The sequence below is a fragment of the Miniopterus schreibersii genome, assembly GCF_964146895.1.
Source record: "Miniopterus schreibersii genome assembly, chromosome: 10".
Taxonomy (NCBI): Eukaryota; Metazoa; Chordata; class Mammalia; order Chiroptera; family Miniopteridae; genus Miniopterus; species Miniopterus schreibersii.
The window spans coordinates 19,628,979-19,645,545 of NC_138110.1; positions in this window are offsets into that span (position 1 = coordinate 19,628,979).

Below are 16,567 nucleotides of genomic sequence, written 5' to 3' on the forward strand. Positions count from 1 at the left end.
ATGAGAATGTTTGAAAAATGATAATCTCAGCTGCCAGATGTATATTTACAATGGCACATAGGAATGGGAGCCTGGGACTAAAAAAAAAAATGTGTGACTGCCTCCCCAAAGTAATCTTTCTTTCCTACAAGAATATTTCAATGTTGTCTTCAAAAAAAGGTAGACACGTTAGAAGTCATCAGAAATCAATCTATAATAAATAGGATCTCTGGGCAGAGTTTGGGAAGACTGAAGAATTAATGGCAACTGGGCAACCCACCTAGCCAGAAACTGAATACATTACTTCTCTCTGTTTAGTAATGGTACATATTCAGCAAGTATTTACACAGAAAGGGGAACGATAATGCTACAAACACAATCTTATAATAATGAATTTTGAGACTTTCTAAGCCTTTGTGTCCTGATCTGTCAAATGGAAAAAAATTCTCACAGTGTCTGACACATTATAAGCCCTCAGAAAGTGTTTTTACCGATTTGTGAGAACACATGAATGAAGATCATTTACTTATATATACCTGCCTAGAATATGCATACCAGAAAAAGTGGATCGGTAGAATTTTCTGGATTATGGGAGAGAAAAAAGAGATTATGAAATATAAGGTGTAAGACAAAGTCATTTTAAACACCCCCACAGTATTAGCTGAAATTAATTTTTCAATATAAATAAATTTGGCAGAATTTGGATTGTAGATTTTATTAGACCAAGAAAGAGATTTTAAAATGCTTAAAGGAATGATGGAGGTAGGAGAGCTCCAAACATCATGAGGATTTCAAAGAGTTATTATACATGTTAACATGGACCTGATGGGAAGAATTAAGTCAGGTTTGCTTGCTAGTTATAAAGTGATATATACTCATTGTTAAAAATGCAAAAAATACCAAAAGGTATAAGGTAAAAAGTCAAAGTCCCCAAGTCAACTTGGTAAGTTGGAATTTTAAAATAAAAGTAAGTATTACTCCTTAATTCCCTGGATAGCTTTTAATTCATGAATTGGAGAGCCGGGGTTTTAGAGCTAGGGTTCTCCAAGGATGAGCCTCAAATCGGCAGCATCAGCAACACCTGGGAACTTGTTAGAAATGCAAACTCTTGCTTCCCCACCCCAGAACCACTTTCTGAGACTAATTTCCAATGTCCCCACAGTAACAAGGAGCAGTTCTCCAGACACCAGCTGAGTGTCCTACCACTCAATTCTGACACTCCAGTATCTACCAGGAGACAGCCTCAGATTCCACTGGTTAAGAGCTCAGTCCCACAAGACTGCCCCCCTACCCCACTTCAGATGCCACTCACAAGTACTACCAGTGCTCTGACTGACTGGCCATTAATCAAAAGTTCCTAGGATCTTCTCCTTGGGCTCGACTAATTTGCTAAACTGGCTCACAGAACTCAGAAAAACATTTTACTTACTAGGTCACCAGTTTATTATGAAAGGATATAACTCAGGAACAGCCAGATGGAGGAATTACATAGGGAAGGTGTGGGGAAGGGCACAGAGCATCCAAGTCCTCTCCAATGCACACCACTCTCCTCCAAACCTCCACCTGTTTGCCAATCTGGAAACTCTTCAAATCCCATCCTTTTGGGTTGTTATACAGGCTTCATTATGCACTTACGATTGATTAAATCACTGGCCATGGGCCACTGATTTAATGTTCAGCCATCATCCCCTCCCCGGAGGTGCGAGGTTAGGACTAAAATTTCCAACACTCCAGTCAATCACATGACGACCTTAGGTCATTCCAGAAGTCTGGATGAGTAATGGCCGGACTAATAATAAAATAATAAAATTAACACAAGACTAGATTAACAGGAGGAAAACCACCATCCCTATGTGAACTGCCGGCATCCAAAATTCACATCGCTAACATAAGTCACCTTTACTGCTCTCATCACTTAGGAAACTCCAAGGGTTTTAGGAGCACTGTGCCAGAAAGAGCATAAAGACCAAATATACATTTCTTATTATAAGTCACAGTAACAGACAGTAAATTAAAACTCAGGACATGGGGCCCAGAGATTTGTTCTTTAAGAAGCCATCCATGCAATTTGGTGCAGCTCAAGTTTGAGAACCACAGTCTTAGTGCCCAAGGGAAAAAGAGATGATGATAAAGGCTGTATTGAACAAGGTCATTAAGGTTTGTGTGATATTTTACAGGTTGAATGTAACTTGTATGATAAACAAGCATAACTTGATATAATTAAAACACAACTTTAATGGCCCTCGCCAGTGTGGCTCAGTTGGTTAAGCGTCATCCTGTGCAACGAAAGGTCACTGGTTCGATTTCCGGACATCGATGATTTTCTCTCAATCTCTCCCTCTCCCTTCTCTCTCTAAAGTCAATAAAAACATATTTAAAACACACACACACACACAAAACTTTATCTTCACTCTTTCAAATGTAGAAGTAAATTTCATCTGTCCCTAGATGAAAACATAGCTAAGGCTTAAGCCTTTTCTGCTCATTCTGAGATAACATCTCCCAATTCAGAAATTATAAGACACCTTCAAAGATGAAACTTATCCCCTGCCCTCCCAAACCCCTGGGAGGTGGCAAGATGCCTCTCAAGGAATGGCACATGAGGAGAAAAGAGGGTAAGGGGCAAAGAGGTTTCCCTGTGACTGACAGCTTTCATTCTCATGGCTGGTGGGTGGATGATTAGAGCCACTCCTTCTCCCATAGGTGCTTTCTTGGGCTCACTGGAGACCACTCCGCTCTCTGTGACCGCTCTCTGTGACCTCTCTCTGGCCACACTCCCAAAACATGGGCCCTGCCTTTTGCTTCTCAGGGACCACTCTCCATCACCCATGGCCCTCTGCAGTCCACTCCATACAAACTCTCTCAGGGCCTCCTTTGCTCTTCCCTCACCTTCTCTAGGGGCAGGGCAGAATACTGAATGGCTTCAGCCCATTTCTACCACCTGCCCTGCTGCCCCCTGGGCCTCTGTAGCTTTCTCAGGCATGAAGCAGGTACCCACATGTCAGCCCTTCCCCCAACTGCAGAGAGACACATCAAACTCTCTGAATGGTCCCATTGAAGTCACCTGCCCCCAATGAACTCCAGAGTGGGTAAGAATTTACATCATGGCAACAATTCTCTCTCAAGAAAATTTCCTCACACACTGTGTCCTCTCCTCCACTCTTGTGATTATCTTAATTAAATCAGATGAAGAGTTCAAGAGACCTTGAACCAGTTTGGGGACATTTTCTTCAGAAATTGTCCATGTGGTGATTTGGTTTTGGAATATAACATGTATCGTGACTTGTTGTACATTTTAACATCCTGTTACGTAAGGAGGTTCCCATGTGATCCTAAACAACCCAGTGAATTGTGTAACATGATTATCATCATCGTCTAAGATCATACATCTAAATCAGGGGTGGGGAATGTCTGGCCTGTGGGTTGTATATAGCCTGCGAAATTATTTAGTCTGGCCCTGCAAGGCAACCGAAGGTGGAACTCGAAATTCAACAAATTCGACTAAATGTTTGACCAAATATAGCAGGTTAATTTTTAAGTCGATAATTTTGTATGGCCCACAAATGATGTTATAAATATCCAAATGGCCTCTGGCAGAAAAAAGGTTCCCCACCCATGATCTAATTAATAGCACGGTGGAGACTCGGACTCAGGTCTTCCAGCTCCAAACTATGCTCTTTCAATTCCCCCATGGGATGGACAGAGCTTGCTGAAAGAGAAACTAGGAACATGGAGACATGCAGTATAGGGTTGCTTGTTAACACTGAGTTTCCCAAGAGCCCAGAACCAGAAACAGTTCACAAACATAGTCAAGAGCCAGAAAAACGTAAAGAAAATGGTGCTTCAGTTAAGTTTCTTTTGGTTGCAAATAATAAATACCAACTTAAAGCATTTGAAATAAGTGGATATGTTCACTATCTTGATTGTGATGGTTGTATGGGTTTATATATATGTGAAAACTTTTAAGTTATCACCTTTAAGTGTGCACAGTTTACTTTGTGTCAATTATACCACAATACAATTGTTTTTTTCCTAAACTCTAACAGCTAAAACAAACAATAAAATGGGTCAGAGTGGGATATCAAACATACACCATGAGGGATAGGGATGCTCTGAGGTAATGGAAATGTGAAACGGTCCTGGGGAGAATTAGAAGTACAAAATGCGTGTTACAAAACAGGGTCACGAGGCAAGTACGGGAGAGTAAAACAGTGGGTGTTGAACGTTCTAGCATATTGATGGTCAGTGTCTATGGAAGTTTTATTGACTTTGTTAGGTGTGTCAGAGAGAGGGAGGATTCCCCCTCTACTCCTTTTTTAGTTTTTATGGTTGGACTAGTAATAAAATAATAAAATTGACACAAGACTAGATTAGTGGGAGAAAAAACAATTTAATACGTGCATATGGGAGAAGCACAATATGATGCTCAGATGATAAAATGAGGCTCAAAGAAAGGAACAAACTGGGCACCTTTTTATTTTTTTTAGATAAAGAAACAATAAATTTATGAGAAATTGACAGGACAAAGAAAGCTAGTGCTCATCAGAAAGGAATCTAAGCAATGTTTGGGCATTTATTAGTGAGGAATCTAAAGCTTGGGCTTGGGTAGTAAATGCATAGTTTAAAAAAGCTCTTTGGCTCTAGATTTCTTACCTCTAGTGATGAGGCTGTCTCTCTCAGCCCCCTTGGAGCAGGGAGGACAGCCTTCACAGGGGAGATTTATTCCCTGCACTCAAGGAGACAGGGAAGGGTCAAGGGGCCCTTCTGGCACCAGCTGCTTGTTAAGTAGTCTTAATTCAAAGTAATTAATATCCCACTGTGGGATATTTTGGGGTGTCATGTTTTGGGTCCAACAGGTAGTGGGAAAAGAGTTGTAAATAATTAAATATATAATATGAAACAGATTTTCCAGTAAAATTCTTTGAAAGATCAAATGAGATCAGGTATATATTAGCATTTTGAAAGGTTTAACTTGTTGGACAAATAAATATAAGTGGTTATAAATAACATAAAATGTTAATAGTTATCCCCGGTTAATTCAGTTTCCCGGCAGATGCCTCTCGGGTGTGATGGAATATCACGCACATCTTTTTCACCTACAGGTTGAGAACTTTTCAAAACAGAGTCTTCACACAGACATGGACATGTGACTCTACTGACACAAACCTCTTTAAGCCTGGCCTCTCAGCTGCCTTGCTCCCTGCATCTGTCACCAGCAAGATTCCCAACTGATGGGAGCAGGAGCAAGGGGATGTCTCATGCCACAGCTGTGTCGAGTTGATTTAACTTGCCCAGCCATCTGTAACAGAGAAAACAAGCTTCCCACACACGTGTGCGAAGTCAACAGATGGAAGACCGGGGATGGCTTCAGTCCTTCAGGGAATACAGGGCCTGTGTCTTCCCTCTTAAAGCAATCTTTCAGAAGGGTTGCAGTCTGTTCAAACACATTTTCCAGAAATTCCCTTAACTCTTCATAAGCCACAAGCACACATCCCATGCCTGGCTACTTCCAAATAGGTGGTGCTCACAGAGAGAACCATGGCTGGCATCCAGTGGCCATACATGGCATCTTGCTCAGTAGAAGAAGGGGAGAAGTCAGCCAGTGTCCCTAAGTATCTAGGACATTGTCTGACACAGATTGGGGATTCAAGCATTATCTATGGAAGGAAGGGAGGACGGGAGGGAGGGCGGGAGGGAGGTGGAAGTGAGTAACTCCTTTTAGAAGCCAGGTGCCCTGCAGAAATGCTCCTATGCAAATATGTACCAGTACTCTGGGGAATGGGGGAGTTTCGCAAGCCATCCTTCACAAATGGGGATTGAGTGCCTTGTGGGAATATGGATAATGCGAAGGTTCCATGACTCTAAGGTACATTGGAAATTCCAATGACAAAAGCCATACACTACGGATGGCAAAGCCAGAAGAAAGACGAATCTGGGTCCCTGATAACATTGTGGACACCTCTGCATCAGTTCTAGTCTTCCTCCAGACTTTTTATACAAGAAAAATACAACTTCTATTTGGCTTGTCACAGATAGGTTTCTGTTATAAACTGTCAGATGTAATTATGACTGATGAGCCAGGAACTCAACATGGATAAGTGCACACGGGCTCTCCTGGAAACCAACCCATTGGGAGGAGAGTCACAGAGGTGCACTCCCCTGGGCGCACTGGCATGACTTAGAGTTATTGTTGTAAATTATCATCTCTCAGACTCAGAAGTAAGGGGACTAAAGAGAGAAACCGGATGAGGTGCTGCCAGACCCCACTAAGGTCAGCCCGATTGGCTGAAAACAGAATAGGCACTCTATTGATGGGGGATGGAGCTGAGGGATAAAGGTGTGGTAAGAAGACAGCTTTTCAGGGAGACAGTGAGAAGGAAGGAACAAGTATCAGCGGCTCTAATTAAACTGTCAGCAGACTGGCACCTGGGATTCAGGCTCTGGCCTGCAGGGCACAGTGATAGGAGATGATGGCAGGAGATGGTATGCCATGGGCTATAACCAGGGCCTCCACATTCTAGCAACAGCTCCCAAGCTAGAGGAAGAACAAGATCAGATAGATGAGTTGGATTTGTTGGACTTTGGGGCTTGGCTGTCAGTGGCCCTCATTGGATGTTTGGAGAACCAGACACCAGGGAATATGGCAGTTGCTTGTGGTTTCCAACCCAAGAAGCATTCCCTTGGCCCTCCTTCCTGGTTGAATAGCCCATCGCCCACTGCAGAGGTGAAGTGCCATTTACTCAGTTTCCCAGTTTCCCTTGCACCTGGGGAATGAGCATATGACCTAACCCTGGCCTGTGCAACCTAAGGAGAAGCCCACTGAGGGGCTTCGGGGTAAGATTTCCTCCTCAATAATGCATTCTTCTTCACTTGACACAAGTTATGAGTGAGAGAGTGGATAAAGTTAGTCTTGAATCGGGTTATACATGGGTTAGCAGATGAATATAGTTTTGCTCTTCAGACTTTGTCCATCTGCCAGTCACCAACAAGTACACTTTTTTCAAGTCCCTATTTTGTAAGAAGACGGGATTCAGGCTTCTCTGGTGTCTGAAAAACGACAAACAGTCTAAAAACCCTCACAGGTGCACCGGGCGGTTTCAAGAGCTCAGGAGAGCAGCAAAGTGACTCCCTGTAGGATAAGCAGAAGTCGCTTTACCTCCAGAGAACTAAACAAAGAGGAAGTGCAACTTCCAAATTGTCTGGAGTGAATGGTCCTGCTCACAATATGCTTTCCAGGGCCAATCTGTGAGGGAATGGGGTTAGGAACTGCCAAGTCCTCCCCTGGGACCCCAGGCTACAGCCCTTCATGTGATTTCCACATTCAGTTATTCCCTGGGAACCATCCCCTACCAATAAGCCAAGTTTACCAACAATAAAAAATGACCTCTCCAAGTCTCCCTGCCTGATGGAGAGCCTTGAGAGCTGCCCTCAGCTGCCACAGGGATGTTATGGAGAGCAGAGGAGAGGGACCTCCAGGCCTTCCACCTGCCAAACTGGCTCTCTCCTTTCAGCTCACTCGCACCAGCATTCATGGCCCCTCTCCAGCATTCCCATCTCACAGACCTCAGAGCCATTACCACTGTCTCCCCTCATACACCAAGGGAGGCGAGCCAGGGGACATCTCATGCATTTCCACGTCAGAACCAGATTTTTTCAAGACCCCAAGTAGTACAGCCAGCTTTCTTTGTTCCTGGCTTGGTGGTTAGAAGGGCATTTTTTAAGCGTGAGAGTAATTTAACTATAAAGGGAGCATTAGTGAAAATGGTTGACTATGCCATGCAGACCATAAGTGTGGTAGGTTAGACGTCATTCTCAGCAGGCTGGAAACCTCCCTGGCGAGAAGCATGTCAGAGTACAAGTGAGTTTGAGTATTTTATTATGTAACTATTCCTGAATCCATTCTGAGGAATAAAAAGCCAATTATTTGTAAACTAAATTTACCTATTATGAATACCAAATTACTCGTAATATCCCTCACACCTCTGTTGAGAATGGCCTTAGCAGAGAAAAGTCTTTACATAGGCTGTCTTCTAACCTTCCTAGAGACTGAGAACATGAGGGAGGAAGCTATTCCCTGTAGCTACATTAACGGAAGTCATGTCAACTCAAGTCCTATCAATTCATTGGCTGCCTCCCCTCTGCTCAGCATTGGGAAATCTGCTGAAGGAATTTCATAAGAAGTGTCTGCTTCTCATGAACATGAAGTTCCCTTCATGCCAAGACTTTCAAACTCAAAAGGGTTTAGTTTCAAACTCAAAAGGGAATGATTATATGCAGTGCCCAAGGTCCAGACAAAAGACAGTAAGTGTGAGTATCTACCAAACCCCATTGACTCTCAAAGCATCTCTCAGGACCCATGTCCTCAGAGGCCTGGGGTAGACCATCACCCATAATGAAGCCATGCACTTTTCACTGCTCATCTACGCCCTCAGCACAGCAGGGTTCTCCTCCCCTTCTCTCTCCAGAGGACCCACCTCCTCAAAGACCACCTCTCCCAGCCATTCCCAGTGCCCCAGTCAGAATGAATGGCTTCTTCCTCCAGACTGTCGCTGCGGGCCACTTACACCTCGAATCAGGAGTTTCCTTACTATGGTTTAGTTGGCAAAAAGGAATCAGAGGTGATTTGCCCCAGAGCTCATTATTCTTTTTAACTTTTTATTATACAAGTAATATATATTTTTGCAGTAAAGAGAAGGAAACAAAAGGAGGGAGAAAGGGAGAACAGGAAGGAAGAGAAGGCAGAAGAAAGAAAGAAGATAAAACCTTTAAATACTAATTAAACACAAATAAAAATACTGCATTTTTACTACCAAGAAATAACAGGTGTTTCAACATTTTGATAAGCCTTCTTTCTAGACATTTTTATACATGTGTATAGATAAATATAGTGTCGATACAAAAACAAATAATGCTTCTATGGGGGAAAAAATGAAATGACACTTACTGCACTCTGCTATTTGTGAACTGCTTGTTTCATTCGGCAATGTACCCTGAGCATCTTCCCATATTGAGAAACATCCTTCTAATGTCAGGCAGGTCAGCCATTCAGCCTAACATCCTTGCCATTTCCTCCATCCATTAGATACAGGAAAAGAGGCCACCAGAGATAAAGACCAGACTCCCTCCTGAGCTGTACCTTCCTGGGACTGGCTGATCACGCATCACGCCACACAGGCAGCCGGCCAGCTCAGTGCCTGTGCACAAACCCAGCCTTTAAAATGCGGGCTTGAGAGCTTCAATGCCCAGCCGAGCCCTTACCTTCCAGTCATTCTGACCTCGGTGAGGTTTGAATCATCAGGCAAGCATGGGTCAATCCCAAAGGTAAGAGGATCTGAGCCTCATTTCTCGAGGACTGCACAGAAGAGGTGCCTGGTCTGGACACTACAACATCTACACAAAACAGCCCTGATTCAAGGACTGGTTTTAAGGAACGCTCCCCAAAATCTTCAACATCATGTTCACGGACTTCAGAGTGTTCCATGGTGAGAATGTGTATTTAAGTTTGTTTATTTATTGTTTACTTATCCAGCTACCAATACCTTACAGGTAGGATTTTTTTTTTACCGTTATTATTTTTTAAATGAATCACTATGAACATGTTTGCCAGGTCTTTGTGCATTGTCATAAATATTTCCTAAAGATAAATTTCTAAAAGTAGAATTGCTGGAGCAAAGAAGATATGCAATTTTAAGGCTTTCAAACTGGCCTAGGTTATATCAGTTTTAGACTTGTATTTTAAATGCAGCGAAAGGAATGGCCTGTATCTCATCCTCGCCTTCATTGCTACTGGACAAAAATAAAAGATGGAAGGCCAACCAACCCCACTGCTGTCTTAACTCATAGTTCTTTGACGGCTAGTGAGAGTGACTATTTCTGAAAATAGTTGTAGGTTGTTTTGGGGTTTGGGTTTTTTTTTATCCCCACCTGAGGATATTTTTTCCATTGCTTTTCAGAGACAGTGGAAGGGAGAGAGAGAGAGAAACATCGACGTGAAAGAGACACATGGGTTGTCTCCTGCATGTGCCTGGACCGGGGCTGGAGATTGAGCCTGCAACTGTGCTACGTGCCCTTGGCAGAAATCAAACCCAGGACCCTTCAGTCAGCAAGCGGGCTGACGCTCTAACCAGTCAGGGCTATAGGTTGTTTTTAGCTCTTCTTTTTTAAATATTCCTTTACACCTGGACTCCTTGACATCCCACCTCATAGACACCTTAGGATGATACTAAGGAAACCTGGTTTTCTCTATTCTGGGGGCTTTGTGAGAGTCAGAAGAGAAGTTCTCTGGTTCTCATGGGATCCCCCCATCCCAGCCCATACCCCTAGCCTGCTACCCAAACTTGACTGTAGAGGCACAGAAGCATGGGTCTGGTCTGATGAAAAAGTGCCTGCTATTTTAGTCTCCAACTCTAGGACTTTGACGCCACTTCACCTGACAATTCTACTCAAATGTCACTCCCCACCCCAGCCATCTGCTAGCTCCTTCCCCTACCTCCATGTTGGAGTTCAGCCTCAGCTCCCCCTCCCCCCAGGTGCCCCCCAATCATGACATTTCACTCCTTCTGCTCCAATATTCCCAGATACTGGGAGACTGAGACTGAAGATGTGTGTGTGTGTGTGTGTGTGTGTGTGTGTGTGTGTGTGTGTGTGTGTGTCTGCCTGTCGGTCCCAATTCAGCAGATGCTCTCAGCACCTGAGTATGCAGTGCCCTGTGCCTGGTACTATTAGAGACATGGAGATTAAATAAGAGAAGGCATGGTTCTCCCCATCAAGGAATTGACATTCAAACACAGGAGACGACCTATATTCAGATAATAGATAATAATGACAAATGGCAACATTTTGTAGATCCTACAACAGAGGTAAAGCCCATGTGCCATGGGAGGTCAACATCAGGTCTGAAAAACTGAGGAGGGCCTTCTGGAGGAAGTAGAATTTAAGCCCAGGGGAAATGGAGGAAGTCAGGTCAGGAAGAAACGACAGCCTGAGTAAAGGCACAGAGGGAAAGTGTGTTCAGGAGCTGCTGAGTCCTGTTAAGCAGGAGGAACAGAAGCTAATGTTGGGCAGGAGAGCTGAGGCCAAACTCTGGAGGTCCAAATGCCAGGCCAAGGAGCAGGGAGTTTTATCAGCAGCATCTGAGCAAGAAAAATATAGTCAGGTATGATCAGCTATAAACTGCCCACAACTATGTTTATTCAGAGATTAGACAACTAACCAAGAAAGACAATAAAGCTGTAAATTGCCTATTGTGCCTGAAGAAATAACAGTAATTCTTGCCATTGATGTGGGCAGACTTCTGTTTTTCTATGTATCCTGCAGAATAATGGATATGCATGTGGTTCCACACTTGCCATCCTGATGTGGGGATTTGCTTACAACCCAGAAAATTTTATTGTTTTCTATCTTCATAGTTTACTGATGTGAACCACTCTGTGAGCTGGTCTCCTCCAAGATTTCCATGCAGAAGGAAGGGCAGGTGTCCCTTCTGTACCCAGACCCTCAAATGCATCTGGGAAGTTTCTGCCCCCATTTCCACCCCCTGGTTTCAACCCCACAAGAGAGTAAGCCAAGGCCCCTCCCTTTTCTCCTCTCTCGATCTCCCAAGCTCTTCCTCCCAGCCCAGGAAGGGTGCTTATTACCTTCTTGTGTATGGAAAACCACTCTTATATCACAGCCTCCCTAGTTCTCTCTTCTATTTTTCATCTGTATGAACTCCAGACTCTAGTCCTTCAGTGTTGTCTCCCATAGAACCCACAAACCCTACTTCTCTCAAAGAGGCTGGCCCTACACACAAAAATCTTGCAAATGAAAACCACAGCTGTTGCCCTAGCCTGTGTGACTTGGTTGGGGCATCGTCCCATGCACAGATAGGTTGCAGGTTCGATTCCCGGTCAGGGCACATCCCCGGACAGGGTGTGTACAGGAGGCAACCAATTGATGTTTCTCATGTCCATGCTTCTCTCTATATATCCTGCTCTCTTCCTTTCTCCCTAAAATCAATAAGAACATTTTTAAAAAAGAAAATCACAGCTGTTATATCTGAAGTGCACCTTGAGAACCTATCTTGGAAGATCAGGAATAAAAACTGGTTCCACTTTTCAGCTAGATTCTGCAAAGTCCCCTAGTAGAGAATTTAACTTTGCCCAAAGAGGTCTGGACTTTGCCATTGGTACCTGGGAGGTCATCTCTAAATCCTTGGAATATCCTGCCTGATAAGAGTGTCCTTGCTTACCTGGGGGCTTTGGACCACACCAGAAAGCCTATCAGTGTGATTTATGCTGGGGGCTTTGAGTCACACAATATCAGTTCAACTTCTGAAGGAGCTGAAACCTGAATCAGCCACGTGGGCAGTCAACCTTGGAACCCCAATAAAAACTCTGGACACGGAGGCTTTGATGAGATCCCCTGGTTGGCAGTACTCCATATGCATTATCACACATCCTTGCTGAAAGAGTAACACCATCCATCACACTGGAGAGGACAACAGAAAGCTCCACACTTGGAACTTTCCTAGGCTCTGCCCCATGTGTCACTTTCCTTGGCTGATCTTAATCTGCATCTTTTCCCTGTAATAAACCATAACCATGAGTATAACAGCTTTCAGTGTGTTCTGTGAGTCCTTCAAGTGAATTATCAAACCTGAGAATGGCCTGGGGAACCCCCTAAACTTTAAACTGGTGTCAGAAGAGAGGGGCATCATGGGCACTGTTCCTCTAATTCTGCACCCCCTGATTCAGTAGATGCCTCAGCCTCAATGGGAAGAGAGGGCTGCAGAGCAACAAAAATTACCAGCAGTGACAATTATACCAAATAACACTTCAAAATATTATCCTATCACACACATATAAAACTAGCAGTGCATAGCAATACATGGTAAATGCTAATAGTGAGGTTCACTCTCTGAGTGGTACTGAATTGAGAAGAGAGAACAGGGACTGTGGGCAGTAGTAATCAGGGAAGACTTCATGGAAAAGGTGGGACTTGAGCTGGGATTTCGAAAATGTAGAAAAATTAAATAGGCAGAGTGAAAACAGTGTCCCAGGTAGGAAGAGATGGTTTATATCAGCTTGCTAAATCGGCATATCATTTAAAAGTCTAGGAAAGAACGGCTACAATAGAAAATTAGGGCACCGTTAGCCTTGAAAGCATCCCGATGTTATTTATCTCCCTGAAATCCCGCATCACTGTAAAAATGTTTCCAAAATACCAAGAATCACCTTGCTAATTGGGAATATAGGTGCAAGTGTCCTATTCTTGATTCTTTAATCTTTTCCACAGCCCATGTTAAACATATATATGAGAGAGTAAATTAGCCATGAGAAAAATTATGTTGGTGAAGACCCTGGTGGCCTTCACCCCCACAAGAAAGCCTTGGTAGTTGACAAGGCTGCTGTGCCACCCAACTCCAGGAGGTGCCATTCACATAGAATGAAAGTGAACAGTGCCCCCTAGAGTTGTGAGATGCAGCTGCCCTCATAGGTGGGAAAGTTTTGAGGCTGCAGGTTTTATATGAATTTGCCAACTCTGACAAGAGGAATTATAAAAAATGGACACTCATACTGAAGGCCATACATAATTAAGGCTAAAGGGACTACACACACACACACACACACACACAGTGACAATTACAACTATTAACCAATGTAACTTTATGGAGGCAAAGACACAAATGGTATCCGAGATTTGTTTAGCAGAAGTAATCAGCATAAAAGGATCAAAACATTGGAAGCAAGTAGGATCATAGCTGCTCATTCAGTTCAACCTGTGCTGGAAGCCACCATCAACCAGGAGCCTCGGCTGTGGGTGGCACAAGAATTCAGAGGCAATAAACCCGAGCTTCTAAATATTTCCACCTATCTTGGTTCCAAACACCATAGTTTATAAACAATAGAATTTTATTTCTTGAAGTTCTAGAGGCTGGGAAATCCAAGATTGGGTGTCAGCAGATTTGGTGTCTGGTGAGGGTCCACTTCTTGGTTCATATGTGGACATCTCCTCATTGTGTCCTCATAGGGCAGAAGGGGCAACAAAGCTTTCTAGAGTCTCTTTAATAAGGACACTAATGCCTTTCGTGAGAGTTCTGCCTTCATGACCTTATCACCTCCCATAGGCCCCACCTCCTAATGCCATCACATTGAGGATTAGGATTTCAACACACAAATTTGGGGAGTATAAACATTCAGTGCATTGTACCACCCCACCTGGATATATAGACTTTTTGCCATGTGTTTCCTCTAAGATACAATGGGAGATAGTATTTCCCCCTCTTAACATAGCTCATGACATTTTTAGGGAGACCATGACCCACCCTAAGAATTTAATCCCTTACTCCAGAAACAGAGAGAGAGAATTTATGCAAAATTCCAGACATCCCAAAACCCTACTGCGTCGCAGAATCAAAATGTGATCCTACTACTTCTTCAATAAGAAGTGTCCCTTCCTTATTAACACTCAGTTCTTCACCTCTGTCAGAAGCTTTTGAAGTTTAACTACACCTTAGCATCAGTGTGGTACTTTACTTTAAACTGACTGGTTTGAACTATGTAATGTGCAAATGGTGATTAGTTATCATAAGTAAAACTCTAAGCGAGAGTCTACAATTCAGAGGTAGTTACTAAGCCCCTTAAATACTGTTACTTAAATCTATTCCATGGGTTTGCTAAATAGCATAAAGGACATTAGAAGTTATTTTAGTGAAATACGTGGTATTCAAGGAATATACTTGCTATAAAAAATTATCCAGGCTTCTTAAAGTCATTAATGCTAACTGAAACAAACCAGACAGGTTCCTATAGTAGGAAACCCATAGAGACAGAAAGTAGAACAGTGATTGCCAGAGGTTGGGGGATTGGGGAGAATAATTAATGGATTAATTGATTAATATTGATAGAAATCAATAATCATAGTTTCAGTTTAAAATGAAAACGTTCTGGAGCTGAATGGTGGTGATGGTTGCACAACAATGTGAATTTATTTAATGCCACTGAAGTGTGGCATTTAAAAATGGTTAAAGTGGTTAAACTATTATGTTATGTATATTTTACCAAAATTTAAAAAAAATTGTCCAGGCCCTTCCATGCTAACATGAATGACGTATAAGGATCAGATAAGCCCAGGACCTAATAGCATTGAAGAAACCTTTAGAGAGATCCTGTGCACATCTTAATCCAATGTGGATGCAATGATTTATGATGACCAGTTTAGCCAATCTCGACTCCAACGTCCATCAGAAATCATAGCATTCACCTTGAAATAACACTGTCTTGAAGCCAAGGAGAGGAGCCTCCCCTGAGCTTCCGGGAAGAGGTTGCATGACTGGTTTTATGCTGGTGCATTCGACAGAATATTGTCAAAGGTTTCTTTCATCGGAACATGCCACCACTAGCCGAGTTGTGGAGGGCTGTATTCCGCTGTAATCACCAGAAGCTGCTAGTCTTTTACCCAAGGAACCTGACAACTGCTGAACAGGCCACATTTGCCTGAGCCACTCCCCAAGTCCAAAGAAATTCAGGGCTTGATCTCCAGTCAAAATGCAGCAAAACAAACAGGAGCTCAGGCCTCCACCTCGGCCCCAGCGGAGCAGACAGCTGCCCCAGGGCTTACACCTGCCCCAGGGCTTACACTGAGAGGGGGTCGCTTTGACTTTAAGAAAAACTACAGGAGGGATAGATTCCCATCTTGTTTCCACCCAGATTCAATAAGAGAAATTGTAGCCACAGAAAAATGTTTTAGGAACCCTGTAATATTTTCCAGCTGTTGGGGAATATAAAGAGAAAAACAAAACATTATCTATTTTATCAAGAAGTTGACCCAAAATTAATCAGAAAACAAATGCATGCCACAATATAAGTAAATATGTACCTTTGATATAAAGTGGTGGACTATCTCATAACTAAAGCTAAAAGCTCATAAAAATTAGAAAATTGTTAATTCTCAAAATTCAGGAGTATTGTGTCAAAATATCATATTGTACTGTACCGTAAGTCCTCACTTAATATCGTTGATAGGTTCTTGAAAACTGCAACTTGAAGCAAAATGACAGAGAACGAAACCAATTTGACCACAGGCTCCTTAATACAAATAAGAATTATGTTCCTACAGCATATTGCTGGTCACAAAACCATCACCAAACTTTTAAATAAAGACGCAAAACACTTCTAATATTAAACATTGAAATAAATGTCAGCTATCCATACATTTAAGAAAGAATGAAAGATAATTATTTTCCAACCTGCTTATTCCAGTTCAGGGTCACATGTGTCCAGAGCCTCTCCTGGCAGCTCAGAGCCCAAGGTAGGGCCCATCCTGGACAGGACACCCTTCCACCTCAGGGCACTCACACCCTCCCACATTCAGCCTGGAACAACGTAGACACACCGTTCACTTCATGTGCGCATCTTTGGGATGTGGGAGGAACCAGAGGACCCAAAGGAAACCTACACAGACACGGGGAGAACAAGCAAAGTCCACAAAGTGGTGGCACCAGCTGGAAGCAATTTTTCCCCTCATTAACGTTATATGGAAACCACGTTGAACCAAATGACTCTATTCCAGGACCTGTTATACTCACCTTCTCACTTAAAGAAAGCGC